Here is a 26,880-nt window from a genome sequence, read left to right as displayed (position 1 = left end):
TCACCCTCACCCAGACATATAGATGCAGCACACAAAAAGTATCTTTTGATAAATGTGTTTGTGTGTGTGTGGAAATGGGGTTCAGTGTATGTCTAGCCTAACCTTCCAAAAGTTACTCATAAAAATTTGATATATCCGTAACAAGCAGTGATAATTCAATAAGCCGGCTATTAGAGGGCGCCCCTTTCTTGCTTGTCCCCCTCCCCCCCGAATAGCCGTGTATGGCGCCCATTTCTCTCTTGCCCCAACCTCTCCCCCGAATAGCCAGTCTAGATCCGGCTATGACGGAAATACATGGTCGACTTTTCTTATTCTTTTCTTTTTTTTTCCTGAAAGTGCACTGTAACTCATCCTAAAAAGATTTATCTTTCAGATTATGTGTGGAGTGACGCGTATGGATCGATTGCGAAATGATGAAGTGCGAAGGAGAACTGGAGTTGTTCGGGAGATGGCTGATAGAGTTGAGCAGAGGGTGTTGCGATGGTTTAAGGGCATATGGAGAGCATGGATAATGAGCGATTGGTGAAAAAGATAACTAGATCTGATGTGAGAGGTGTAAGGCTGAGAGGAAGACCACGAATAGGTTGGATGGACAGTGTGAAGAGAGCGCTGGATGTGAGAGGGATGTCTGTTGAGCAAGGAAGAGTGGCTGTGCGTGACAGAAATAAATGGTGAGAAACTGTGAATGAATAAATGATGACGCAGCCCTGAGGGGATATTCTCCCGCATTTGGTATGATCAGCTAGTCAGGTCAGGTGCGGGTAAAGGGATGGGTCTATTATGATGTGGCAGGGGTAAACCAGCTCTGTTGTCGAGCCTTACCGCGGATGTCACTGATTGCACTGCGCAGTTGACCCTTGTGCGGTGTGGTGCGATGAGGATCTGTCCCTTCTGCCCTTTGGGGCTAAGATGCGAATGAATGTGTTTGAATGGATGAGTAAATGGGGAGTGTGTCGTCTTGTCTCGGCTACCTCCCTTTCCTTGGCGGAAGCAGCCTTGGTATATAGATAGATAGATAAATAGATAGATAGATAGAATTTGGTGATATCTCTACTCTTTTGTGCGTGTTGCTCCGGGCTGATATTTTTAGCCTAATGTATTATCGTGAGGAAGTCCGCATACAGTCCTCAACCAGGAGTGTGTTTCAGATCTCAACACACAGATGTCTCTCTACGCCAGGCTGGGGTAGAGGTAGAGGAGGAGGGAGGGGGTGGTAGTGGAAAGGGACGGCTCCACGAGAAAATGAAATAACAGACGGGGAAAGTATTGATAAACAGCTAACATAACCTTACAAATGGGGAAGACAATACCCAGTTTGACGTGAGAACTATGGCTAAGACAATAATAAGCGTCAGTTATTGGGGGGGGGAGAGAGAGAGAGAGAGAGAGAGAGAGAGAGAGAGAGGGTTACTAGGTAGCTTGACTATTGGTGCTAAGATTATGGCTGGAGGAAATGTATGAAGAGACGACACAGTGATTGTGAGAAAAGGAAAAAAAGATTTAAACTTATGTACACACAGTGAATAAATCAGTGAATGGTTGTAATTATGTGGATACTTGTGATCCTAATGTAGCCAGAAGAAACTGACTGTAGTCTTTACGTTAACATATACAGATATTCAGCATCCGACTACTGGAAAAGTATTTCGTGAGTTGGTAGTAGTAGTAGTAGCTGCTCCCAAGGCAGTCTGGCCGAACAGCCCCGAGTCCTTTAGGAAGGCCATGGCCGAGACCGGGCTTTCCCACAGAGCTCTCAAAAAGTGTATGTTGTGTTGCTGGCGTAGGTGATTGTGTGCATTGCAGTCTTCCATAATGTGCTTAATAGTATGGAGGGCTGTGTTGCATCCTGGACAGGCATCAGCGACGGAGTTATCCAGCCTCTTCTGGTAGCTTAGGAGGGCTGGATGGTGCCCACATCTCAGCCTGGCCAGGTGGACACTGTCCTTACTAGGGAGATAGGATTCAGAAGGGTGGATGTCAGGAGGCCGTGCATGCAGCTGTGTTGTCTTCAAGTGACTGAATGGGGCGGCGAGTGATCTAAGTGTGGATATGCTTCTGGAAGCTGGTCTGAGGTGGGCGAGGGCAGAGAGATTACAGTATTTGTGTATGGTGTCGTGTGCTCGGTGTTGTATTGATGTTCCTTCGTGTGGGTGGATGTACTGTCATGTAATATAGCGGATGTTGTGGGTTTGTGGAGGCTGCAGCAAGAAACTGGGTGCCTCTCATGTCTAGGTGATCTTTGACTTTGAGGACTTTGGTTTCTTGATGTAGGTGGTCTGTGGGTGTAGTAGCTGTGCAGCCTGTGATTATTTTTAAGGCCTTGTTCTGTATGGTCTTTAGAGTGTTGTAGTGTGTTTTGGTGAGGTTAGGAGCCCAGGCAGGGCTTGCATAATTCATCACTGAACGTATATATTGTTTGTATCCTGTGGTGGTGGTTTGTTTGTTGTGTCTGAATGTTGTATGGGCAAGTGACCTCAAGACATTGAGTCTTGGTGTTATTTCATTTTTAATGTTTGTGATGTGTTGTTTAAAGGACATTGATGTATTGTTTCTTACACCAAGGATTTTGTGTGTGTGTGTGTGTGTGTGTGTGTGTGTGTGTGTGTGTGTGTGTGTGTGTGTGTGTGGTAGGGGAGTGTTGTTTGTGGTGAGGTGTGGGATGTGACTGTGTTCTGCTGTCCAGTTTGTGAAAAGGGTCACTGTAGATTTGGCTGGGGCTATTTTGAGCCTATTTGTAGTGAACCGTTCGTGTAGTGTGTTGAGGTAAGGTTGGATGATGTGTGCAGCTGTGTTTACGTTTTGGTGCGTACGTGTGTTATATCATCTGCATAGGAAGCTATGTGTATCTGTGGTGTGTGGGGTGTGGGAATGTCATGCATGTATAGGTTAAAGAGTGTAGGAGACAAAACAGATCCTTGGGGGACGCCATTTCTGAAGTTTCTGATGTTAGAAGACTGACTGGCAAATGTTATTGTGCACATCTGCCTGCTAAATAGTTTGCCAGCCATCTTTTTGTGTTATTGTGCATGTTTGTGTTGAGTATTTTGTTTGTGAGGTTGTGCGGGGGATGGCTTCAAAAGCTATGCTGATGTCTAGTGTGATTAGGAGAGTTCTGTGTGGTGACCTAGCTGAATTCATGCCATTGAAAACTCCCTGTGTAAGGTCTGTCAGAAGGGTGTTTGTGGAGTGCATTGGCCTAAAGCCATGTTGTGACTGGGCTAGGGGAATGTGAGGTGTGCCTAGTTGTAGTACCAGTCATTCAGTGACTTTAGAGGGGGTGCAGAGGAGTATGATGGGGCGGTGTGAGGAGGGTAACGTGGGGTCTTTGTTGGGTTTAGGGATAGTGATGATAATGCCATGCTTCCAGATGTTGGGTATTATGTTGTGTGAGTAGCTGTAGTTTGATATGTTGGTGAGTGCTTGTATGCCTTGTGGTCCAAGGTGTTTAAGGTGAATGTTGCTTATGTTGTCTGGTCCACAGGCAGATGAGTGCTTGAGGTTGTTAATGATGTGCTTCGTCTGGTTTTAAGTGAAAGGTGCGTAGTCTGGGTCTTTGGGGAACTGTCTCTTACGTCGGATGATACATCGGTCTTCGGGATGGGGGTTTAGATGGCTGACTTGTGAAAAATGATTGAGGAGAGTGTTTGCTTGTTTGTTTGAGGGTATGGTGTCTGTTGTTGTGATGGCAGAGTGTGATTGTGTGGTGTTGCTGTTGGAAAGTGTGATGCTGCTTAGTGTTTTGTAGAGTTTGCGGATGTTTGTTATGTGGTCAAGTGTTTGGAGGTAATTTTTCCAGTTTAGTGTTTGCTGTTCTGATATTTTATGGTTTATTTGAGTGTTGAGTTCTTGTATTTGTTGTATGGTGTCTTGTGTATGGGGTGTTGGGGAGTGTCGCAATGTGTTCCATTGTCTGATGAGGCCTTGAATTTCTGGTGTGAAGTTGGGGTTGTGTCTCTTTTTGTTGCCTCTTGGGATGTGTCTTTTGTCTGCGTTTGTATAATTGTATTGAAAGTGTACACAGTGGTGTTGATGTTTGTGATGAGTGTGCTGTTTAGTATTTCGAAATGTTGTTCTGTTTCAGTTCCAAAGGCCTCCCAGTTGGCTCTCTTTAATTAATGTATGTGTGTTTGTGGCCGGCTGGGGTGATTCTGGTTTGGTAGTGATGATGATTGGGAGGTGATCAGAACCTAGGGTTTTGACTACTCTCCATGATGTAGTGGGGGCGAGGTTTGGGGAGCAGAAGGTGATGTCTGGGGATGATGGGAGGAAGAGGTTTGGTGTGGGATATGGGTATGTTGGTCTAGATTGTTCAGTATGAAAAGTTGATCTCTCTGGGATTGTAGTACCAGCCCTCTGTCTGTGTCAGGGTTGTTGGCATGCCAGACCGACGACTTGGCGTTGAAATCACCACCCAGGATGATGTTGGGTATGTTTGTGATGTGGTGTATCTATGGGAAGTAATTGTGTGGTACTGTGAGGGACGACTGGGGGTGAATGTATATGTTAGCGATTGTTATGTGTGATTTGTTACCAGCGCGTAATTTAATTGATTGTATTTCTGTTGTGGTGTCATGTGGGGGGAGAAGTGACTTTGTGTGTGCACTGGTATCTGCAAAGTTGATGGATTTGTGTACCAGGGTGATGAGTCCACCGCCACCGCCATTGGCCCGGTCTTCTTGAATGGTGCTGAAGTTATGAAATATCGGTGTTTTCTGTGCTCTGTGTAGTTTTGTTTCTTGTAAGATGGCAATGTGTATGTTCTGTTGTTTGATGAATTGTGTGAGTTGTTGTTTTTTGGTGTTTATGGCATTTAGGTTTAACTGAGGGATGTTTATGTTGTGTGTGCGATGTGTGTTGCCTGCTGCAGCACTGGGGGAAGGTGGTGTGGGTGGAGGGGAAGTGATAGGAGGAGGTTGTGATGGAGGTAAGTGTTGAGGTGGATTAGGATGGGTTGGAATGGAAGGAGTTGGGGGACTGGATGGTGTGGGAAGGATCGGTGGGTTTGGCTGTGGAGGTGTGAAGGAAGTAGGAGTAGGATTGATAGAGGGGTTGGTGGGTGGGGGGAAGGAGCATAAGGAGCAGGTCCAGGTGTTTGTATAATGTTTTCTGGATGCAAGTGTTGTGCAGGTGCAATGGGTCCAGTTCTTGCAGGAATTGCATTGAACTGAACCCTTTGTCTGTTGGCTCAACATGATAGGTTTTGAGCATGTTGGACATATGTATTTGTTGGTGAGTCCCGGATTGCTCTCAATGTCTCTGGCTTGAAGAAGTCGTCAAGAAATGACAGCCAGGGAGTAATTTCTCAGTGTAGAAAAATCGGTGTTGTTGTGTGTGTTGTGTTGGGAGATGTGGTACTTGCCTGGGTGACCGAAGCCACTCCCAGGTACTCGGGTCCCGTGAGGGGCCGGGGGGGTTTGCGGTGGCTTGGCCCCCATGCTGTCCTCTTCTTCTCTTCGACAGCCTCTGGGGGGTAGACCCACGACGAAGACGCCACTGCTCCAGGTCTCGTGAGTTAGTAATTATATTTCACGTGAAACTGGTCTACACATGTCCACTGTTTACAAGTGGATCAGACGGTGGCAACAGGAAGGGTCCTTAAAGGACAAAACCTAGTAGTGGATGACCAAGGGAAACAACGCGACAACAGGACGAGGCTGTCGTAGAGACTTCACGACAACACCCACTGACACCAACAGCACAGATTAGGAGCGACCGCCACTAGACCTGCAGTGATTCCACTGCAAGACGACGTCTGCACGAAGCACACATTTCTAGTTATGTCCCAGCTGAAAGGAAAGCTGTTTCCTGCAAGTAAAGTGTCTCGGCTAGGTTTTGCCCTTCAATACTGTGCAGAATGCGATGATCTTGGGGAAAACGTGATCGTTACAAATGATTAGTGTTTTTTTTTTTCCTCTGTGAAGGCAGGGGCAAGCGTGTGCTGGAGGCCAAACAATACTCAATATATGGAACAACGCATAGAGCAGAAAGTACATAGTGGTCGTGTAGCCACAGTCCTCTTGGGGTGGATGAGTGCATCTGTTCCAGGTGAGTTACTATAGATTGAGGGAGAACTAACTGGTGTGCAGTATGTCCGTATACTAGAGGTTCTGCTGCCCACCATGCGAGTGATGGCCATTCCTGCTCCTCACACAATCACCATTGTCCATATGAGCATATGAGTCAGTGTGTGATAGTGTGGGCCCAAACACATCCTCAGATCAACTTCCTGGACTGGCTTCCAAAGGGATGCGATTTAAACCCCATTCGGCATATGTGAGCTATTTAGTTGAGGGAGAGGGATGTTGGACAGGATTGCACTATAGCTGCTACTGTGCACCATGTGCAGGAAGTGTGGGAAAGCATCCGCCGCCGCCAAGATATTTGTTCCAATCTTGTGGAATCCATAAGGAAGAGGTTAAATGATGTCATTGATGCTGGAGGAGGGTGGACATCTTACTAAACCCATATATAACAACTTGTTCTCATTAACAATGCATACTGTTACAATAAACTTCTGCTGTCACATGTGTTTTTGCAGTACAATATAAGCTTCAAAAGAATAAAGAATGGTATATGAATAGATTAATATATCTTATATCCTGATAGTAATTAGTCCTTTACAGTATGTATTCAGTGTCTAAAGTTACTTACAGTATTAATGAGTGAATGCTAACCAACAAAATGCCATTGGTGTAGATGTTAAACACAATAATACGTTTCATACCACTTAAAAAAGAAAAAGAAAAAGAAAACAAGGTGCAGGTATCAATGTAGATTCAGTTTAACTACTCCTAATTACACAACAATTAAACCATTTCCATACAGTAAGTCATGTAAGAGTCCATAATACGGTAACTAACCCACGAAATACGTTTCCAACAGTCGGATGATCAACATCAATATAGGTTAACGTAAAAACTACAGTCAGTTTCTGCTGGCCACATCTGATCAAAAGTGTCGATATATTTACAACCATTAACAGATTTTTTCACTGTATACCAAGATTTTAAATCATTTTTTCCTTTTCTTACAATTACTGTGTCTTCTCTTCCTACCTTTTCTCCACCTATAATCTTATGACCAATTGTCAAATTACCTAGTAAGACTCTCTCTCTCTCTCTCTCTCTCTCTCTCTCTCTCTCTCTTAATAACTAACGCTTACTGTTGTCAGCCATATTTCTCATGTCAAAGCACTGGATGTTGTCTTCTCTATCTGTAAGGGTCTGTCAGCTGTTTATTAATAGTTTTCCCGTCTGTTATATCATTTTCACGTGGAGCCGTCCCTTTCCAGTGCCACCCCCTCCCCTCTCTCCCTCTTCCCCAGCCTGACGTAGAGAGAGAAAGCTGTGTGTTGAGGTCTGAAACACACTGCTAGTGGAGGACTGTCGGCGAACTATTGCTCAGGATAGTACGTACACTACGTGGTCGACTTTTCCTGATATTTTGTAAGGCGAATTAATACACTTCCTTTGTGCGTGATGCTCAGTGCAAAGTTCGAATCATACACAGACAGACGTAAATGTAGGATTATCGAATGTTCAGACAGTAAAAAGATTAACATGCAAAACCACAACTTAACATTAATGTTTGCAATGAGAATGGACAGTGGTCAAACAGAACTCACTATAATCCAGGACAAAAACGAGAAATATATCCCTAACTTTGTTAACTGTTTCCATTACAGCTGCAAAACATTTTCTGAAGTTGTAAACTGTCTTCATTTATCAGTATTGCATAGGGTACAGTTTTGTCAAGAAGGCACCTTTCTCTCTCTCTCTCTCTCTTTATATATATATATATATATATATATATATATATATATATATGTGATAGACAATATGGTTTTCGCCACGAAAGATCCACCATTGACATACTCAATCTCTTAACTCATACCATCCATCAATCAATTGATCTTTTTGGAGAAACTCATGCAGTAGCTCTTGATATCTCGAAAGCTTTCGACAGAGTATGGCACCGTTCCCTGCTGTCCACACTCCCTTGCTATGGACTAACGTCTTTTGTTCCTTTGATTTCTTCATATCTTAGTGACAGGAAAATAATGCCGCGTTTTTGTCGTCCAAGCTGAGGGATTGGATTCGAAGCCATCTTCGGTAAAACCAAGCTGCGCTGTTTTTGTCGGCCAAAGTGATACGAAGCCGGCCCAAGCATTTGTCATCAAAACCAAGACCGTCTTCGTATCCCACCCAAGCGTGGTCGGGAGCAGTCTTGGTGTAGCTTCGGGAGAGTGAGATTGGCCAGCAAGGACACATAAATGATAAATATCCTGAAATTAGCATTATGTACATAAAATTAGGGTGCAGGTGGCTAATATTAACGACATATAGAGCCAGTTCAGCACAAATAACGGCTACATGTAAGTTGCATATTCGTCAGAAGATCGTCTTCGGCGAACCTCTCTGTTTACTTTGCGATTGGCACGTAATTTTTCGGTTTTACGTATCCTGGACTGTTTTTGCGGACAAAAACCAAGCGCCCCAAGACGTGCTTCGACTCCCAAGCTCCAGCTTGGACGACAAAAACATGCCTCAAGAGTAAAAGTAGATGATGTATATTCCAATTTCCACTCAATTGATGTCGTCGTGCTCCAAGGATCAGTTCTGGCGCCAACCCTATTTCTGGTTCATATTAATGATCTCTTATCTGTCACCCACAATCCCATTCACTCATATGCAGATGACTCAACACTACATTATTCATTCACACTCAGACACCCATTTACAAAGTCTAATATCTCTACCTCTCAACTCAGTACAGCCATCTCCATAAATCAAGATCTATCTACGATCAGTGAATGGGGACAAAACAACCTTGTCTCTTTTAATGCTAGTAAAACTAAATATATACAGTTTACTAATAGACAGATATTGCCAGATTCGCACATTACCTTCAGTGCTACTAATATTCCCATCTCCAAAAGTATTGAAATTCTTGGTGTCTCACTTAACAGTGCCCTCGGCTGGACCTCTCATGTCAGATCACTTGCTAAAACTGCCTCAAAGAAACTTGGATCATTGTACAGAGTCCGTAACTTCTTCGCCGATGAGCAGTTAGCTATAATTTATAAGAGTCATGTGCGCTCTCAGCTTGAATATTGCTCACCCTTGTGGCATGGTCGTGGAGAGGTTGCATTAAGACAAATAGACAAAATTCAGAATAAAGCTGTTAGAATCATTAACAACCCTGTCATTACATATAAACTACCTCCCCTGCAAGTAAGAAGGAATGTTGCCTCCCTTGCATTATTTTACAGATATTTTTTTGGCAAATGCTCAGACTAAGTTGCGTCCATGGTGCCACCTCTCCATGCCTTCCCTCGTGCTACACGGGCATCTGGTAGCGATCATGACTGGAATGTCACTCAACCATATTGCAGAACTTCTGCCTATCAGAATTCTTTCATTCCCCGAACTGCATCTCTCTGGAATTCGCTTACCCAGAGTTGTTTCCCTCCAAATTTCAACCCACAGCTATTCAAGTCTAACTGTTGGAGATATTTTATGAACGGAGGACACCAGTAATCTGATGTATGGATTGTTTTTTTAAATTCATTATATATATATATATATATATATATATATATATATATATATATATATATATATATATATATATATATATATAACCTCATTACAGTCAGTCGCCCGTAAAGCCATAATTTTAACTTTTGGTTTTCTCATTGTTACTGCTCCCTACTTTAATCCATTCATTAATCCATTTTAATATGCATACCGGTATGTATCCATTTACTTTCCTCATTTTCCCTAGTGCAAATAATACTAATGCATTCAAAACCCTAAACGTCTGTCAGAATCTCAAGTGGTATAGCCTTTCCATTTGCTTATTACTCACTTATGCATTGAAATCACTGACCAGATTCTTGCCCTCCTGACGCACTGTAAGTTTATGAACATGTGCAGTATGCATGTACTATCCATTATTCTTAGTAATGATTAAATGAATCCTCTGAACTTGACCAAAACAGTGTTGTATTTAATCATTATGCCTATAAGAATGATCAGCACTGATAAGGGTATCATATTATAATAAATTCCTTGTTCCTGAGGAAAGCAATTTTCTCAGTTTCCATAATAAGAATTCCCATTAATGCATCCACACAGGAATATGGAGGGTCGACTTCCTTTCCAACCAACAGCCCTTAGAGAGCGAGCAAAGTTCGTGTCACTGTGGATGGAAGGTAAATCCTCTCGAGCCATTGCAAAGGAAATGGGTGTTAGCGCCTCCACCGTCAGCAGATGGGTTAGGCGATGGAAGAAAGAAGGCAACATCTACAGAAAGGACGGGTTCACGGCAACTGATGTTTACGAGTTCACATTTGATGATTATACCAAAGTGTTGTTAATGGTTTACGAATATTACCAAACATTTAACGGCGATCCTTGCCTCTATCCCAAGTTTTTATAGCTGTCATAAACTTTAAAACGAATTATCACTGATAACTTCTGATATCTACGTTTCATCAGTAAGGTACCGGTAATTCGTAAAATAATTTGCTAAGCATACTCAATATAGGATTTCTGGCAAACATTAAAATGCTAAAACTGAAAAGATGTGAAGCTTTCCTTATGTTAAACGCAAGAACACCACATAAACAGAAGCTCAAAATAATCTAGACTTTCCCTTAAACAGGAAGGTAAAATACTATTTGTACATTTTTTAATTCTTGGATGAACTTCACTAAAACACTTCTATCCAGATGCAGGGCATAGGATACAGGTTTCCCAAGTAGCCAGGGGGGACTCGTTGCATGTAATATAAGGCGGCTAATGGGCCTGGGACTTGAAAGTGGGATCTCCTCGCACCCTCTAAAAAAGGAAAAGAATCATATGATACACCATCTGATAAAACTTTTAATGGATTATTAATTGTATGTGGTTGTAGTTCGGATTGGAAGAAGTCTGGTGCGGGTGGACAATTATTTGGAAAAAAAAAAAATGATGGATTATAACTGAATTTATCATAAGTCGAAAAGGGGAGCATGAAGTTGTTTGAGGGTATAAACAGTGTAGGCTGTGATACAGTGAATGGCCAAAAGAAAGTTCTAGGACATTGGCGAAGTGCAGAAGAGATTACAAAATTTATGTGGGTTAAAATGGATGGAAACCACTAAAGGAAATGTCACTCATTAATTGTACTGCTCAGTAAAATCAAGGATTTATGCAAAACTTGCAGGAGCTTATGAGTGGTTTCGAGGAAAGCACGCTAGTATTTATTTTATGGTTTGTTAATCAAATCAGTGATAGCAAATAAAACACTGGATGTGATAATAATGATGCATGGGTCTCTAGAGTAAATAAGGATAGATGACATCTTCTTGAAATAAATTCTGGAAGAGATCTGGTGATTACCTGTAAACACTTTAACAGGTGTTGAAACTCAAAATAAGTCATCACAGTACAGTTCCTTTTATCGTTTGGGTCCAGGGTCGTATAGAAACGTTAATATAGAAAGACTCTACATCTCGTGTTACGAACTTCACAGCAATAAGGCATGAGAAGAAGGCAACATGCGAATTTACATTTCGGTAAAATCCCTGTTACAACAATCATGGACAAGAGTGGATCAAACACTTGACATTATGCAACTTTCATTTTACGCATTAGGTCTGTTGGTATTAAACAGCAATGAAATTGTCCATATTCAAATATTAAGAAAATGGAGACCACAAAGTTCAACCTATGATCTTGATGACCATGAGCCAGTAAGGAGAGAGCACTCAAGAGCAACAAACCAGAATATTAATTTAATAAAGGTGGAAGACTAACCATATTCTCTGGTAACATTGGATCCTACAAAAAAAGAAAGATCTCCAATATCTTCCTGAAAGTTTTTATCAGTGTACAAGAGTGCTCTATCACTTACGTCACCAGGCATCGTATGTGGTATAAAAATGTGTCCATTACCATAATAATGTGGGTGGAACAGATTACCGGCATGAGAGAAACAGTACTCGGGATATCAGATTACACTTTAGTATAATACCGTATGCTGTACCTTTGAGAGTCTGAAGAAAGGTTATAGATGGAAAAACGATTGTAAAAGTGTGTCATTCCAAATGTACATTGCAGAAGTATGTGCAGTACTCTGCAATCCTGTTGAAATGAGAAATATAATAACATGAGAGACATCGAAACACATGGTGAAGCTAATAATTTTGAAATCCACCATAGCATGGAAAAAAAACTAAAAAAAAAGTCAAATTAAAGTTATAAGAATTCAGAAAGGTACCAAAACGAACCAGGGGAAAGCAAAGAAAATGGAATTTTAGCTGGGAGAAAGAAATGTTCTAGGACGATGTGAAGAGTAACCATAAAAAAAAAAAAAAAATAGTATGTTAAAACAGAAGCTACAGTAAATTAAAGATTCCAGGGGCAGGATCCTACTGCTACCTGGGGTATCTCTGGGTGGCAGATAGGGGAAGGCCTTGTAGACATATGAGGTACCGTCTTAGATGGCGCAGACCATGGGACCCCCTGTAGATATATAGGGCTACACGGCATATAAAGAATAAGGTGGCACAAAAATTACATCTCACCAGAAAAAATGTGGCAGGGAGGTGAGATTATTTGCCACAGTCCTCCAAACCAAACATGAGTTCTATTGCAAATGATTTGGCAGGCGTTCCTGTTGGATCGTCGTCTACTAAAGGTCCAACCGCACTGCCTCCTGTGCTCACGGCAGTGTGCCATCAAATGTGAATAGGCACTGTGTTGGCAAGTTAGAGACTGGGATATTAAACAAACTGAAATCCATGAAGATCTGTATATACAGTGTAAGAAGCCTTGCAGAAGATAACACACTTGATAATGATTGAATTGGAAAACATTAGTTGGGATATTGTAGGTTTGAGTGAGATCCACAGAAAAGAAAAAATAGTAATGCAGCTCAAAGACACCAACCACCTATAATGAAAGAGTTAGTGGTGTAGGATTTCTAATTAACAGAAACCTTGCAGACAACGTTGTTAAATTCAGCAGTATAACTGACAGAGCAGCACTGGCTATAATTAGACAACGCAAAAAATATACCCTGAAAGTAATACAAGTTTATGCACCAACTTTTCAAAGCTCAGATGAAGAAATAGAAACATTCTATGATGACATCTCTCAGATTATGGAACAAAAAAAGACCACATATACTATACTCATGGAAGACTTCAATGCAAAAGCTGGGAAAAAAAAAAATGGAGAAGCATGCATGGGAAAATTTGGAATGGGAGAAAGAAATGAAAGAGGAGTAATGTTGGTAAATTTTGCTAAATATATAACATGAAAATAATGAACACATTCTTTCATAAAAGAAAATGGAGAAAGTGGACCTGGAGAAGCCCAAATGGAGAAACAAAGAATGAAATCGAGTTCATTATAGCAGATGAGAATAACACGATCACAAAATTATGTCACACTTATCAACAAACTAAATATTGGAAGTGACCATAGAATTATGGGCTGCACAGCCAGATTCAATTTCAGAAGTGGAAGAAAGATGATTAAAGGTATATAGATATGCTCAATAAAAGTAAACGAAAACAAAGCAGCCTTTCAGTTGGAAATGAGAAACAGATTTCAGGCTGTAAGTAATGCTGACTGTAACATTGATGAGCTGAATGACAGACTTACAAAAGTATTAAGAGAATTAGTGGGGGCAGTAGAACCCAATGCAACCAAAGCCAAGAAGTATTCAGAAAAGACACTCAAGTTTATGAAAAAGAGAAATAAAAAGAAAGGATTGAAAGTAAAAACAAAGAAAAGTGAAATGGAACGAGCAGAAATAAACAAGTTTATCAACAAAAGACAAAGAGAAGAAAAAAGAAAGAGAAACATGGATCAAATCAAAGAAACCATCAAAAAAGGAAAAAGTCTGAAACAGGTCCGAAATAAAATGGCACTAGGAAAGCAACAAATTACATCGGTGAAAGACAAAAACGGTGAAGTCATTAAATGCACAGATAAGATGCTGAAGAGAGTTGAAGAATTTTACAAAGAATTGTATGCATCAAAGACAGTAGTACCAATAGCTAACTTTTTAACTGTCACAGGTGAAATACTTAAGGTAACACCAGACGATGTAACTATTTTCTTAAAAATATGAAAAGAGGGAAGGCTCCTAGAGAAGATGGGATAGTAGCAGATTTACTGCTGGATGCAGGAGTAGAATATCAAAATAGGCTTGCTCACTTATTTGCTCACTGTATAAAAAAGAAAATTCCCAAAACATGATGTAATGCAATAGTTATTTTACTTTACAAAAAAAGGTGACTCAAAAGATCTTAGTAACTCTTGACCCATTAGCTTATTATCAGTCACAAACTCTTCACGAAAGTCGTTACGAACAGAATAACAACAGATTTGGAAAGATTGCTATTATTTGTAAGGGAATGGAGAAGAATTTCCATACAGTGACAATAGACAGATATACTTCTGTACAAATTGTCATGATGATTAATCATCGTGCCAGAACACATAATCCCAAACTTAGTTTGTGTGGTTGACCTTTAAACTTATAAATCCTTTTGCAAATCCTAAAAATTGCCAGAGGCACTTGTCCAAGGAAGTTTTACTTAGTTTGAAGCAAACTGATGAAGAAATAATCCAATGGCACCAAACTGAACAGTACAGGGAAGAAAGAATAGATAAAAAAAGACACTGAAGAACTACATTAAGTGGCTCGAACCCTGGTTGTGGCAAGGAAGACAGTTTAAAGATCTGAAATTCTTTCAGGAAGACTTTACTCATCAATTATAAGAACCGCAAACATGAAGAAACCACCCCTTACAATACCAATACAGCAGTCGTATATGAGACAGCCCTTGCATATATTCAGTATGGACGGAGAGGGTTAGCGCCGAGTGGTGGCATGTGGAGGTGTAAAGGATGTAGGAGGATTGCCGGGCCTCAGAGACCGGGCTGTAAAGCCTATACCCAGAGTCGGAAAAAAAATAGTCTGGAGCCCTAAAGATTGTAAAAATTATAACAGATTTTCATGAAAAGAGAGAGAGAGAGAGAGAGAGAGAAATGGAGAAATGAATTCCCCGAGCTAGGCAACTAAGGCCATATAGCCCCGCTGGGGTTACAGGAGGACGCTACCCCTCCCGGCAACAGTAGCCCAGGCGAGGCTCGAACTTGTGACCTCCCGATCACAAGCTCAGCACGCTACCACTGTGCTACAGCGCCCCCCAGAGAGAGAGAGAGAGAGAGAGAGAGAGAGAGAGACGGACGGACTTATATTGTACTAATGACAATCTCAGAATTACCAATTAGAAAACAATGTGTCAAGAATGTCAGTTGACAGACTTTTCACTACATGCGCAGTTCGTTGTGGAAACTGGGAAAATGGCTTTCTGTATTTAAAAATAATAAAAATAGAAAACTGATCAATAAAGTTCAGTGGGGAAAAGGCTACTGACTATACTAAATATTTTCAGATGTAATGGATACACTGATGAGAGTTAAATAGTGCAGAGAAGACCACATTCTAAAGAAACACAGATGGGTTAAATGTATCAGAGGACCCAGTGTTGACTAAGAAAAAAAAATGTATGAAATGTAATGGAGGAAGACATTAGTGTAGCTCTGATACTCTGTATTCATCATTATCATCATCATGATCCGGACCTCCCTTCCCACTCAAGGGCATTGTGAGGAGTAACAATGTCAAGACAGCCTAAGTCTGCCTTGTTCAATGGATCACACTTCCTTTCACTTATCATTCATGCCCACGGAATCCTGGCTCCAGCAGATAGGTAAAAAAAAAAAAAAACTTCACCACGTTATGTAGCTTCACATATACCTATCTGATAGTCAATCCAAACGCTGTCACGTTAAAAGGGGTGCCAAGTCACTGGATATGCGCTTCTCCAAACAAAATTCATCCACCCAGCTCGGCCTCTTACTACCTTAGCCTCACCAACTTCCATACCTCTTCCTTACACATTCATCCACCATATCCACCTACCTTCTTCTTGGCCTACCACGCCTCCTCCGTGCTTCACATTTCCCCAGATATACTTTTTTCACCACTCTATTGTCATCCATTCTTTCCACATGACCATTCGATTCTGGGGTCCACAAACTTCCTCACACCGCATCTTTCACGAATCACATTATTCTGAATCCCATCCACTCTCTGTAACCCACATACTTTACTCAGCAGTCCCATCTACTTGACTTTTCATTTTCATGCCACATCATAGTCTCAACCGAGAGTTAAAGTTGGCACTAACACTCCTTCCTGTAAGTCTCTCTGCTGCAACACTCAGGCCTCTGTTTTTTATCAAGGCTTTTATAGCACCAGCTACTTTCCTTCCTTGTGTCACTATTTTTCACTTCTTTTGCACATTTTCCGTTCTTTTCTATCACTGTACTTAGGTATATGAACTCTCTTACCAATTTCAGTCTCTCTCCATTCACTGTAACATCACACTGGAAGTCACCTTCTCTCAAAAACATCACTTTACTCTTTCCTACATTTACTCTTAACCCGTCACGTCCCGACCGATTTCGCACCTCCCATACCCCCTAATCCCGAGCTATTTCGGAAAAAGTTTTTTTTGGCTAAAACCTCCGCTTTTGTTGAGAAACAAACAAAAATCACCAAGAAAGGGCTTACCAGGGTCCATAAGTGGTCGGAACAGGTGAGGTACCCCGCGCCAGGTATCGTATTCTGTCATTGACATGTGAGGCGCTCACGTTTTCTATGGTAGGTAATTTTGGGAGAAACACCAAAGAACACATCTACATTTATCGATTTTGAACTGTTAAACAATAACAACAACAATATAATCGTTCTCAATGATACCTATAAGAAAAATTAGCATTGTTCCATTGCGCGAGCATAGCAAGTTTGGTCATATTGGTCACACACTAGTTGCTAAGTTTCTTGTTTCAGTAAACATATCATTTTTTCTTCTTGCAAAATACTGTCTCAATGCCATTTTATCATTTTTTACGGTATGTAAATGTTTTCAGTTGTTTTCATTCATTATGATGACATTTAACATAAGTATTGCGCACATCTACTTACTCGGTGCACTCGCTATGACTCTTCTATCAACATACATTATCATTTTTCCACTTTCATAGTATAGTTTTTTTTACATTGAACCTTTTAGCAACCAATGTAAATATTTTCACTTATTTACATTCCTTTCGAGGGTATTTAGCGAAATGCTAGCGCATGTTCACGTAGCAATCACACTCGCTATCACTCGTGTTTCAATTTCTGCTTTATTTCTTCACTCCCAATATACTTTCCCACTTACATTACACCCGTTTCCACCTTATACTACTATTTACATAATTACAGGCCTTATTTATTCCACTGAGCGTCAGAATATCGCACCGAAATACCTTCGCTAGGAATGTTTCGACTTAGGTAATATTTATATACTTACATAATAACTTTCCACTTACATTATACCCGTTTCCACTTTATACAACTATTTACATATTTACAGGCGTTATTTATTCCACTGAGCATCAGAATCTCGCATATATACACTTGTTTGGAATGTTTTCACTTGGAAAATATTTATTCACTTACATAATAATTTTCCACTTATACTACACCCATTTCCACTTCCATACTACCATTTACATATCTACGGGCCTTATAATTACACTGAGCGTCTGTATGTCGCATTTATTCCTGAATATGAGTGTCATATCGCATTCACACCTGATCAGAACTGCATCAAGGTGTGACTCTAAAACAAGGGTGAATGCAGAGACCCACGTCACACTCTACGCACTCATAGCGGGTGTCTTTTCTCTGAGCGGTGGGTCTCACACGCGAATTACTACACACATGACACCTGCATTGGGGCCTAGGTCTATTTGGCTGGGGAGGTATAGGAGTGGGGAAATGGCGGGCGGATATTCTCAGGGGAGTCTGGGCGGCAGGGGCAGTGCATGTGCATTGCTGGGGCCTCTCGACAGCATACCTTGCAAAAATCTCATGTGTAAGCTCCCTCACAAACCCTTCAAAGGTTTCCTGCACTTCTGTTGTCATGGCGTGCAGGTGGTGGCAATTGAGGGCAGTTGTATCTAGCAGATGAAAGAATAGCTTTTTGTACCACTTTATCGTAATCCTGGCACACTCGACAGTGGATATCATGGAGTCTGACTTGTCCATCAGGCGCACGTTGATGTTATAATTAAGGACACACTCAGGTTTCCAGATGTGGTGCCTCCTCTCGCTGCAGTAATCCATGGACTCTGTACGGTGCATCAAGTGGCGGTGAACCTTGGACAATAGGCTGGCTTCTCTGTTGTGGTTCCACACTGTAGCTAGGATATTGTTAGCCTGGAAGAATACCTCCTCATTTTTTTCTCGTTTCTGTCCCACCTTGACCATGTGATGCCGATTCACCTTGACTGTACCACAGATTCCCATGTCATGCCGGTGTAGATAACGAGCAAGAAGAGGGCTAGTGTACCAGTTATCCAAGTAAAAGACATGACCACAATGAAGGTAGTCTTCAATCATTGTCTTTACCACTGCTCCAGACAGTCCAGTACCCGATCCTCTATTATGTCTGTCTGTGCACCAGTGTACAAGACTATGTCTTGCATATAACCAGTCCTATAGTCACACATAACAAAGATCTTGAACCCAAAACAGTGCCTTTTGCTGGGTATGTAATGGCGAAAGGAAATATTGCCTCTCCATAACATGAGACTCTCGTCTATGACAAGGTCTCTATAGGGATAAAATGAGGAACGGAATGTTTGCCTTAGGTGATCAAAAACCAACCTAATTCGTCTCATCTTATCTGTGTCATTTGCATTTGCAGGATCATCAGCATGGTAAAAATGGAGGCAACTTAGAATTTGCTGAAACCGATTACAGCTCATAGTTTTGCCAAATATTGGTGACTGCATGATAGGGTCCCTTGTCCAGTCTGCTGGAATTCTGTTTTTACATAAAATACCCATCGAAAGTACCAGGGCAAAAAACAAAAACATTTCTGCAAGGGACACAGGGTAATCATAAATGATGGAATGCCTGCTCCTTGTGCCAAGTCTTTTACTCCCACGCCGCTGGCTGCTAGTGAAACAGTTGGTTTGTTCCACTATTTACTCCACAATACCCTCACTGAAAAACAGGTGGAAAAATCCAGCTGAGTGGAACTACGGTGAATTCCTGGAGCTGTGCAGCCAGCGCGCCCCTGCTCAGTGAAGAGGTGAATGATCGAGGGAATGTCACTGCCATCCTCCCAATTCCAATTCACATAACCCTCGCCCCCATCATCCCCATTGTCGCCTTCGTTGAGGTGGGGAGGAGAGGCTGGTGGGGGAGGTTGGGGAGGAGCAGTGCGGAGAGCTTCCCCACTCACACTCCTCTTCCCTCGGCCTTTACCCTTCCCCTTTCCCTTACCCTTACGGCCTTGGGGAACATCAGGGGGCTGTCGGGAGGAAGTCTGGGAATATTGGGGAGCATAAGATGTGCTGGGGAGTGGTTCCTCCTCACCTTCCCCCTCCATCACCACACCACGTGATTCATCCCCTCACTGCCCCACATGATACGCCCCGCCGCCTCACACCACCACAGGAAAGCAATGACTCACTCCCGCCACTCTCATTTTCAATTGTCATCCCAGAACTTTCAATTTCACTCTCCACTCCCCCCACGCCACTTCCGCCCTCCCCAAACAAAAGACGAGGCCCATACCTGCTAGGACGATGTGCTGTGTGCTCGGGGCCACGATGAGTGATAATTTTCCGGCCGTACCACATGCCGGCACGTCCCACGGCACCGTCCTCATCCTTGTCCTCGAAATCGGGCTCCACATCACATAGGGGCTGCCTGGAGGTGGTTGCACACTGCTTTGGTGCAGGCTGGACCTCTCTAGCAGTATGATACATTATGTAGCGCTGCTTCCTAGTGGACGGGACTTTCTCATCACTGGTGCTTGTTTCCTCCTCCTCTAGTTGGACATAATCTTTTCCCACTACCTCATCATCGAGTGGCAAATCACTGTCACCTATGAAGGCATCCAGGGCGGCTTGGATTTCCTACTCTGAGAGACCTTTGTGCGCCGTGTCTGACTTGGGTCACTGCTAACAGGTGAGTGACCGAGCCAATGGTAAGTGCAGGTTGCGTGGGGTCGCCGAGTGTCCCCGCCTGGTGGCAGTTAGGGGAAGGTCGCACAACCCTATATACCAAAAATCAAGTGTGAGATTTGAAAATTGGGAGAATTATGAACCTTGCAATTGCACGATGTACCAGTACGTCGATGGGACTGGCAATTACATAATGTTGCAACGAAGTGATACGTTGATGGGACGCCTCAGGTTAAGACGCGACGCTCATAGACATCTACAGATCTTTGCACCAGTGTATCAAGCTCCTGTCCGATGTTTGCGAGTAACACTGCATCATCAGCATACAACTAATTTGAGATATTTATTGCCAATGCCATCCCTCTCTCCATTGCTAGTGCTTTTACTTCTCTCATCACCCTATCCATTTATATATAAATATATACATATATATATATATATATATATATATATATATATATATATATATATATATATATATATGTGTATGTATATATTAATACATATACTGAATAGCCACGGGGACATCTCACAGTCTTGTTGCACGCCCACACTGATCATGAACCAATCATTTAGATGCCCATTTACCCATACATATGCCTCAGTACCATCATAAAAACTTTTAATGGCACCTAGCAGCTTACCATCTATACCGTGCATGTGCCAAACCTTCCACAATTCTTCTCTGTCTACTTTGTTGTATGCTGTTTCCAGATCCTTAAACGCCATAAACACCTTATAGTTCTTCTCACACGCCTTCTCCATCATCTGCTTTCCTGCAAATATTTGATCCACACATCCTTTGCCACTCCTAAAGTCATCGTGCTAGTCATTCACTAAGACTTCTGATATCTCTCTTACTTTCTCTGTAATAATTCTTCCTTATACCTTCCGTACCACATTCAGTAGACTTATGTCACAATAATTCTTGCACTCTCTTTGCTCACCTTTAATTTTGTACAGGGGTACAATTATTGCCTTTTTCCACTCTATTGGCACAGTTTCACTAGTCCATGCCTTGTTACATATCTTCAACAAGCACTTCATTCCTCTCTCTCCACTACACGTAATCATCTCTCCATATACCTCATCAACCCCAGCTGTTTTCTCATTTTTCAGCCGCTTCACAGCATTTTTCACCTGTGCTAGTGTCATGTTCCCTGGCACTGCATTCCCTCTCTGTGCACCCCTCAAACCAATCATGTTTCCAGCATTTCTGCTTTCTCTATTCCCATTCATCGGGCTTTCAAAATATGCTTTCCATCTGGTCCTTACTTCATTCCCATGGGTTAATAATCTACCATTTACATCCTTCACACTTCACATTTCTTTCTGCTGTCAGTTCTACATTTCTGCACCTCTTTCCAGAATAATTTCCTATTTTCAGATTACTTTTGCTTTTTTTTTTTTTTTTCCCCCCTCCCTAGGTCACCATTTATCCCATTCTATTTCCGCTTCTTGATCTCAGTATATTCATTTCTTATTTCAACTGCCTGTGCTGTATCCACTCTAGCCACTTCTCTTTCTTCTTCACTAGTCTCTTTAGTCTCTTTACCTGCTTCTTGATCTCAGTATATTCATCTCTTATTTCAATTGAACCCCTGTGCTGTATCCACTTTAGTCACTTCTCCCTCTTTTTCTCCACTGCTTTCTTCATCACTGCATCCTGCCATGTCGTACCTTTCTTCTTTGTTGTTATTCTTGCCACACCACACACAGCTTTGGCATCCCTAACTATACAGCCCCAGCATACATTCCACAAGCTCTTCAGGTCAGTTTCATTCCAGTTCAATGATTCTAACTCCTCCCCTACTTTTGCCCTGTATTCATCTGCCATCACTTTGATCCTTGGCATCACGACTTTCAGTGTGTCTTCCTGGCAGTTCCTCTCTCTTTTGGTCCACCTCACTCCTCTCAGCTTGATCTCCCATACCACAATCATATGATCTGACAGACCCACACATTGTCCTCTCACTTCCCACACATCAGCAACACTATCCAGCATCGATTTCTCTACGAGCACGTAAATAGTCAGGCTCCTTTCAACATGATCAACACTCCCTCTATACCACCTATATTTATGTACATCTTTGTGTTTAAAATAAGAACTGCAAATGCACAACCTCCTTTCCTGACGCATGTCCTTCAGTAGTTTCCCTTTATCATTGTCTCCTGGTATCCATTATTAGCCATCATATCATTCACAGGACCAGTGCCTACTCTACCATTCATTTCGCTCATTATAGTCACTTTATAACTCCAGGGCATTTCTCCTGCTATTTCATTCAGCTCATCCCAAGACCTGTCTTTCTTTGTCTCACATCTGTCATTACACGGTGCATACGCTACAAACGCTGCCACTTTCACCATCTCAGACCTGAACTTGACATACATACAGTACATATCAAGCTGACACATCTGTAATCTCTCATTCCACTCTGCCACACTTCATTCATGAACAAAGTAACTCCTTCCTTGTATCTTCCTTGCGCAAGCATGACCACACTACACCCTCCCACTCTTCCACTTCACACTATTTTATCTTAGTTTCACACAATGCTATCACGGCATATCTCGCACTCTCGAACACATTCGTCACTTCCACTATCTTACTTTCCTCATTCACACCTCTCATATTCCACATGGCCATGCAAATCTGCCCTGGGCAGGTATTTGGCCCTCCGAGGCTCTCCATAACGTTTGCCATAATTTAGTGATTTTAGATAGGCTTATCTGGGGAACACCCGTTGGCTGAGGGATTTAATTGAAAGGGACCCTTTGCCTGTGCAGCTATCTAGCCAAAACTCAACTCTCGCAAAACAACATAAAATATATATTATTGTGCTCGCCATATATCTGTGTATCCTCTGGTAAACATTTTTTTTTTTTTCTAAAACGCCGTGGCAATGGCGAAGTTGTGAACAGAAGTTAGAGAAGTTGGTGACATAAAGGATCCTACATTTACTGAGTGTGAGGGAAAATAGAGCATCAGAGGGGACCCTAAAATAAACTGCATACGCTGATACAAACGTAAACCACATCGGGAAATGGGTGTACTGATAAAGTACGTGGCTGATGTGGATCGTGGAATATAAGAACAATATGTGGATATGGATATGGCATGGATATGAGTGATAGGGTGATGTTCTAGTCACACCGACATAACTGTACACCTGATAACAGCAGCTAAAATGCCCTGGTATGTTCACAAGTTAGCTAGTTAGTGACACTAAGAATTTGCCGTGTGTGTGTGTGAGTGTGAGTGTGTGTGTGTGTGTGTGTGTGTGTGTGTGTGTGTGTGTGTGTGTGTGTGTGTGTGTCCTGACCAGCCTCTAAAGTGTGTAAGTCGGTGCAAACACAAACCACTGGGGAAAAAGGGGAAGTGCTGATGAAAAAGCTCATGTGTACTGTGTAAAACAAGAAAAAAAGACTACCGGCTATACCACGTCCCTCATGAAAGACGCACGTGCTTGGGCACACACACACACACACACACACACACACAACACAAGAAAAATACGTGGATATGGGTATGGAAACAAACCATAGTAGGAAAAAAGGGATGTCCTGAGAGAGAGAGAGAGAGAGAGAGAGAACACCGGTGGGAGATGGGAGAGACCATAGAGGTAGGAGTAGGTAGAGGCGGCATAAGGGATTAACCATGGGTAGGTCAGAGTGAGGCCGACAGACCTGACTCGACCAACATGGCGGCGACCCCTTTGACAGCTGTCTGCCTTGGTTCCGCTGACCAGGCGCGAGTGTTTTCTTAGTTGCAAACAGAAAAAATGAGGAAGAAAGTAGGTTATGAATGGAAGGAGAAAAGAAAGTAGTTAATGAATGAAAAAAAAGGAAGCAATTAAGAACATATGGTAAAATGAAGGATGGAAGACAGATAGATGATTTAAAATAATATACATCAGCACATTATGAAAAAAGTTTATATCTATTATTCTGTATAATATTCAGCTTGACTTTACTAACTCCAGTCATATACATAATGTACACTTACAAATTATAATTCACTCTAAAGATACTCACCAGTGAAATGTAATGGATGGGTCAGATTTCTTATCTCCTCTTTCATTACACCCAAATGCAGCACAGGTGGTGGGCATTTTTGGAGTCTTAGGTTATTTGATGGTGAGTTACAACTTAGGACAGAACGTCTCACACCCACAGCTGAACTACAACTAAAACCAGAGGTAGAATGAAGTCTACTTTGTTTCTGGCATTCTCCTTGAAGAATACCAGGTGGACACACAGCTGAAGGTATTAAAGGCTTAATTATCTCATGGCCACACCCACGGAGGTAGGATTAGGACTGTTACCTCTATGGGCACAGCCATAGAGGTAGGAGTGCACAGCAATCTTCTTCGTCAAGTAGGTGTTGCCGTGACCTCTTGACTTGACCAATATGGCCGTTTGACAGTTCTCTGGCTTCACCGGAGCCTTCTCACGCCGACTCTACCCTAATCCTACCTCTATGGGAGAGACAAAGACGGGGATCAGGTCAAGGCCATTTCCACAGGACAGGTAAGAGTAAGGGATAAACGGACGAAGGCGGGGCTGCCGGAAATCAAGGGTGCAGCGTGAATTGCACCTATTTCCTGGCTCTACTAAATCTAATTCCATACTCATAAGATGTGATCATAGAAGATGACTAACAATCTGTTGTCGGATGAGACGAAGCCTAAAATTCAAATATTGTGGGCGATATATCGGGGCTGTCTCTTCAGCGGGGTAAGTTTCAGATTTCCTGCATTCCTCGCATTCCTTTGGCACTGTATAGTACGGAAGACATGGATATGGATGAAAGAGTTATGCTCAAGTCATATAGGCACACACACATATGGATGGGATAACAGCTGACTAAAATGCTGTCATCATTATACTGTGGTGGCTTATATAAGGGTGGTTTCACTAAAGTAGGGTCAAGGTTCAGATAGTGTATCCTACCCTCCTAACATTCATTTGAAACTATACAGTACTGAATGTAATAAGCATGGATATGGATTACAGGGTTATGGTCAAGTCATATAGACACACAGATAACTGTACATGGGATAATAGCTAGCTGTAAATTGTGAAATGATTGAAGAATCTCATTATACTTTTTTTTTTTTTCTTAACTGAAAGGGATATGGGAAACTATGGTTTGAATGTCTGTTTCATTTCCAAGGGCCGTGGTAGCTCAGTGGTAAACGATTGAGTGGTGACAAAGAGAGGTGTTTGGCTATGAAAGTGCATCGAGGGTTTTTTATCATTTTGTTTTATGACTGATTTTTGTACAAACTCGTTTCATTTACCTGAGAGAGTTACGCGAGTTCATTTTCCTCAGGAAAATTACGCGAGTGTGAAGAACCTGGAATGATTTAATATAATTTCTTAGTTATTATTTTATATATTTATTTTTTATACACTCAGACTCTCCTAGCCATAAAAGTATAACATAGAACATATTATGTATTGGAACAGTATGGTTGGAGGTAGAATACTCCCCTGACTGCTCGCAACGTCCACCCTCCATCGTGACTGGCAGGTGACTGACCACTTGACCAGGGCAGGGAGACGGTGAGAAGGGGTTGACAGGTGTCGCTGTGACCGACAATCTGTCCCACTTTGGGAAGTAGGTTCGGGCCAGATGTGGGTGTATCGTACGCACTCAGGAATGTCCAGATCAAGGCCCATAAAACCAAGAGGTCAGCGCGCCAGCGTGCTAAATTGGTACAGGTTGGCGCAGGAGGCGGGTCTAAAGTTGCGTGACGTCACAGAAAGGGAAGACTGAGGGTAGTACGAGTCAGTAGAGGTCAGTCCAGGCATGTCAGGAACAGAATAGTTATCAGTGGGAACTCTGTTTTCTGACGCAACATCTGTTAATGCAGAATGCCCAATACTTGTGCAGTCTTTCGCTGCCAATCTGTATATGTAAAGGGTGGCAATATTACTTTTCATACATTTCTCAAAGAGGAAGAACTGAGGCGCAGATGGATTAATGTATGCAAACGACGAAATGATATGAGTCCTGCCACATCGTATATATTCAGCCGCCATTATGAAGCTACAGCATACGAGAGAAGTCTTAAATATGAGTATTAGGACTACCAGTACCTTCATATCAAATGAGATTCAGACCAGGGGCTGTACCAACGCTTCATTTACCTATTATAACATGCACAGAATGTATATATAATAATAATAATAATAAATATGAAGAGACAATAGATTGAAAGCCTCTTGGTTTGAGAGAGAGAGAGAGAGAGAGAGAGTACCTCTAAAATAATTTACTATTCTCACATTGGTGCTGATGGTGGTTATTAATATTATTATTACAATAGTTATTATTACTGTAGTTTAAAGTCATTATTATTATTATTACTACTACTACTATTATTTATTTTTTTTATTATCACGTATTCGTACTATCCATTTTAATTTGAGAGAGAGAGAGAGAGAGAGAGAGAGAGAGAGAGAGAGAGAGAGAGAGAGAGAGAGGATAAATTAGGGCCATGACCATACATCTAAAATAATTTACTATTTTCACATTGATGCTGATGGTGGTTATTAATATTATTATTACCTGTACTATGGTTATTATTACTGCAGTTTCTACTTACTATAATAATAATAATAATAATAATTATTATTATTATTATTATTATATATTATAATAATAATATTATTATTATTACATGTATTCGTACTATCCGTTAAAATTTGAGAGAGAGAGAGAGAGAGAGAGAGAGAGAGAGAGAGAGAGAGAGAGAGAGAGAGAGAGAGA

The sequence above is a fragment of the Coenobita brevimanus genome, chromosome 40 (genome assembly GCF_032717465.1).
Source record: "Coenobita brevimanus isolate Jiangsu-jjx chromosome 40, ASM3271746v2, whole genome shotgun sequence".
Classification (NCBI taxonomy): domain Eukaryota; kingdom Metazoa; phylum Arthropoda; class Malacostraca; order Decapoda; family Coenobitidae; genus Coenobita; species Coenobita brevimanus.
Note: the sequence above shows the minus strand (reverse complement) of the source record.